Source organism: Spea bombifrons, chromosome 4 (genome assembly GCF_027358695.1).
Source record: "Spea bombifrons isolate aSpeBom1 chromosome 4, aSpeBom1.2.pri, whole genome shotgun sequence".
Lineage (NCBI taxonomy): Eukaryota > Metazoa > Chordata > Amphibia > Anura > Pelobatidae > Spea > Spea bombifrons.
Window position 1 is genome coordinate 9,615,824 of NC_071090.1, and position 4,784 is coordinate 9,620,607.

The 4,784-nt window shown below is 40.6% G+C and overlaps 1 non-coding gene across 1 annotated transcript; it reads left to right on the plus strand.

Annotated features, from left to right (window-relative positions):
- The first annotated feature begins 2,123 nt into the window (after positions 1-2,123).
- LOC128492971 (small nucleolar RNA SNORA35) lies at positions 2,124-2,256 on the plus strand. Its single transcript, XR_008354179.1, has one exon. It is a non-coding gene; the product is annotated as a small nucleolar RNA SNORA35 (small nucleolar RNA).
- The last annotated feature ends 2,528 nt before the right edge of the window (positions 2,257-4,784 follow it).

The following is a 4,784-nucleotide window of genomic DNA, read 5'->3' on the forward strand; positions in this document are numbered from 1 at the left end:
CATTGGCTCACCACCGCAAGTTCCGCTCCACATTACAGTATCATCACCATGTTGACTGTTTGAGGACAGTTTTGGCCTCAAACGTCATTGGCAAGACTTTTCTGTGAGAAGCAGCATCAGCTATACATTGACAGAATTAAAACTTTAGTTGTCGTAGTTACGTTTAGACCAGGGGAGATTGCAGACTCCCTATGTAAATACTATTCCTCTTTGTATAATTTGCACTCAAAAGAAAGTTACGAGGAGATGAGATATTCATGCTCATTTGGAGAAGCATATTTGTGGGAAGCTTAGCCCTGCAGCGGGCTCCAATAGCAGATTAGGAGGTGTCCATAGCTATTAAACAACTTCAGACAGGCAGGGCCAAATAAACCTTACTGTGAAGGTATTCACTGAGAGTTTGCTCCAACAATTCACTAAGACTATATATTCGATTTTAGAGGTGGCACAGTTCCACCCACACTGGCTAGCAGCTAACATTGCTTTACTTCCAAAGGAGGGGAAGGACCCAATGCTGCCATCAAGTTATTACCCAATTTCAATGCTGAATGTTGAAGATACTCTCATAGGTTATGGCATCCGGCATACAACCAGTTCTGCCTCAACCGATTGAACCTCATGCATGATTTGGCAATGGGCTGTTGTGTTGGGTCCTTTCCCTCTATTCCTTTGAAGATTCTAATAAATGGGGCCTTGTCATCTAATGGATGCCCCATATCCCTACTTCTGCTCATCCTTAAACTTGAACCACTTTCATATGGAATTCTCTATGAGATCATTTGAAAAAAAAATGGAGATTCACAACCTCTCCATTTCTTGTTCAGCACAGTTGCCCTACACTTGTCCTCATTTAGGTGGTGCCAAGTAAAAATGAAATGTTTAGGTGTGTGTGTCTGACTAGAGACCTTGACCATCTGTTATCAGAGCATTACTTACCCATGGTGGCAATCTTAATACCCTGAAAGTGAATCTCCTCCCAAGGCTCCTTTACCTTTACCAGACCATTCTAATTCATATAAAAACACGCATTTACGACAATAAGGAAAGCAGCATAAAGATACGTAAGCTTAAGGATAGTTGTCAACTACTTTGCTTTCACTAAACCACATTGCCAGTTAAAGCCTTAATAGTATAAATTTTAACTTAAGATTGAATTGGTCATGATGGATGTTGTCCACAAGATAACTTAAGGTATCATCACCACACGCCTCCAATTATGAAAGAGCACTTGAACTTCTTGAAACTTTCCTATAAAACATTTTGCAGTAGCTGGTCCCATCTTTGTGATTCCTTAAAGAAAAAAAAAAACAATCAGAGTATTTCTGATTGTGTTATTATTATTATTATTTGAAGTTATCGCTTATAAAATGCAACTAGATTTAATATTGATGGCTTTACATAGGCTGGATAGAAAGTCATAACTGCAAAGTTAAACTTAATACTTTATTTGTGGTTGCTACTCTTACTTGTTTAACATACCATATTTGCTCGATTATAAGACAAGGTTTTTTTCAGAGCAAATGCTCTGAAAAATACCTCTCGTCTTATAATCGAGGCCGTCTTTTAATCAGACCTCAAATAGGTCTGACTATGAGACTAAGATCCAGATCCCCCGCAGCGATGCAGGGGACCTGGATCCTCTTGTCTCCCCCCCACACACACACTTTTCTCTTTTTTTCCCTAAATTAATATTCAGATTTGGGGGTCGTCTTATAATCAAGCATCCCTTTATTCAAGTTACTATATAGTTTTGACACATTAGCTTGTGCTACTGTATGTAAGAACTGCATAGTTCGACTACAAAGGGGGAGATCTCAGCCCAAAGGAGGAGCTTTTGGCATTGAAGTTTATGGACAGAGAAAGAAGTGTGCATGCTGAGCATCATCCATGATGAGAGGACTGGGGATCTTTCTGTCCGTGGCAGAACTGGAATCACAAGAAAGCCAGTGTGCATCAGGACCTATAACAGGAATATGAGGAGGAGAAAGGCCTGGTACAAGAAGACTGCAATATATCTGACGCAAATTGCAGCCTACAATCCTTTTTGTGCCAAGATGCACCTGGCCCCAATGTGGCAATGGAGCGGAGCAAAGCAGAATTCGCGATGTATCTGCCCCTAATATTTGCACGGACAAGTGACTCCTTTGTCTTTTCTGTGGCTTAGGGTTCTCATTCCAGTGCAAGATTAAATGCCTTCTTGCAGAAAGGCCAGGATCTCCTGTAACCTGCTTCTTCCAAAATGCATATGTCCCAAATGTGGCCTTTTAGCCCTCAAACAACCACTGCATATGAGATATCACTGCACCTGTGTGTGAATAAAAGACACACAATTACCACCATAAATTTTAACAAAGGCGAGTAGTAGAATTATTGCACGGAAAGTGTTAAAATACCAACATTTTAAATACCCTGGGGTTTCCAGCTTTCAAAAATATATGGTCTGGAGGGTGTGACATGCCTCCCTTTTCCTTGGGATTTTTGTCAAGGATCTTGGCTGTAACCACAGTCTTCTAGGGTAAAAAAAAGCTCAGGACATATCCAGCTCAGTTTCAATGTTTATTTTAAAGGAATAAACAGCAGCTTTTGCTTGATCACTTGCTTAGGACAAAACAGCTCCAAACATTCACCTTTTAACCAGTCACAAGTTACCATCAAAACAGCTTTGCAGAGAGAAACCACTCCTCGGTTCATCAGCTCTCCTAGCTGGCATAACAATGGCTTTCTGTCTCTGAATCGGGCTCAATTCCTTTTACCCTCTGCCTGCTAATTAATCAACCACAGGTGAGCTGCTACTTAGTCCACACCTGTGGAGCTCCTGTCCAGAATGCAGGCTCTGGACTGGATCAAAACAGCAATTAGTGCTGTTGGAACACTGGCCCACCCTGCTCTTCCAGATGCTCCGCCCCAGGGACCCTTACCATGTTTTGCAAACTGCTAGTAGTGCAGTTTGTAAAAAAAAACAACATCTTTCCCTGGGACATATTTTAAAGCAGGCTACTACTGACCAAGGCTGGTCTAATATACCTGCCATCTACCACTTTACCACACATTTTGTCACATAGGGTAAATTGAATAAGCCATTTTTAAAGATGCCTCAATTAGGACATGGGCACAGGATGAACAGATGTCAAATTTCTAAATTGAAAAAGGCACATCCCCAAAATGTGGCCATTTACCCCTCAAATAACTGACAAATGTATGCATATGTGGTACTACTGTACTCAGGTGATGTTACTGAACACCTATTGAGGTGTTGTTTGGAAGTGACATATACCAGGAGCTGTAAATTCAAACCTGAGGTACAATGTATGTAAAAAAACCACACAAAAACTACTACCATAAACTTTGATAAAGGCTGGTGGTATAACTATTGCATGAAAGGTGTTAAAATGCCAGCATTTGAAATATATTGGGATGTCTAGTTTTCCAAAATATATAGTTTGATGGGGTAAATTGAATTGGCCAGCTTCAAAGATATCCCAAGGGCTCAGGATGACCAGATCTGCCAAAAAAGGGTTTGAAATAGTAATAGCTAAAAATAGCTAAGAATGGCTATTTCTAAACTCAGGACACATATTAGAATCTATTTAGCACGTTTTTCATTAGCTTTTGTAGATGCGCACATTTTTAAAATGTTTCACCATATTTTATAATTTTAAAGTAAATCATTTGATCAAAGTAACAGTATCTAAATAAAGCTTCTTTCTGGGAAAAAAACAATATATCTTGTATAGTAAATGAGAAAGAGGACAATTACAGGTACAAATGCAGAAATTTCATTGACTTGTGATGAAGGGGTTAAATTAACACTCAAAATACAAAAAAAGTGAAGCGCAATATTCTAATTAAATATAAATGTTACACCTTCTGGTGAAGTGGTGCTGCAAAAACACAGGAACAAACTCCCCAAAATGTTCCAAATTAAATACAATCAAAACCACACAAGTGTCTGCGCACCCAAATAATAAGTGAGTAAATTATATGTGCAACACAAAAATAATATGTACAAAAATACCCTTCCAGCGAGAGTTCCCACACACAGTATCCAAAAGGTTCATATATAAAAGGAAGAGAAAAGAAAAAAATTATGGTTCTGTGTTTGGATTCAATGTTTATCAGTACTTTTGTATGCAGGGCTTAGCGTTAGGATCCACCGTCATTGGAGTACTTTGGCGTAGTGGTGGGCTAAGCATACTATGGCCATAAGATGTGACGGAATCTCCAATTGTTATCTTTTAGTCCTAGGCTAGTTCCTGTATCCATGTGCGTCTGTCTTATATGTACCTTTGCCCTTCTTCCCTGAATCATCTGAGGATTCTGGTTCCTCTCTCCTCTTCCCATGTCCCAGTTAATATGTCCTATCCTTGCTTAAAGGAGAAGCGTCTGAGGATTCCGGCTCCTCACTCCTTCCCCTGTGTTCCTTGCCTTGTTCCCTGTCCTTTGTTGTGCCCTGTATCATGTATGTCTTGTCTGGTTATGTTCCTTGCTCTGTCCTCCTTGCTCTTTGCTCTGTCCCTGTCTCTTGCTATGTTCCCATTATAACCTCTGCTTAGCTTCCACTCTCCCAGCCTGCAGCATCCTGCACATGATTCCAGTGCTATGTTTCATGCCTGCTCCAGGGTGCCTGCAGGATATTTCCAAGTTTTGTTTGGATTTCCATATCTAGCCAAGTTTCGTTCTGCTCTGTTCTGGACAACATCGGCTGCTATGTCAGGGTGCTGGTGTGTGGCTGCACAACCCTAGATGCCCACCTTGGAGAGTGAAGTCGCCCTGCACCAGGCCCT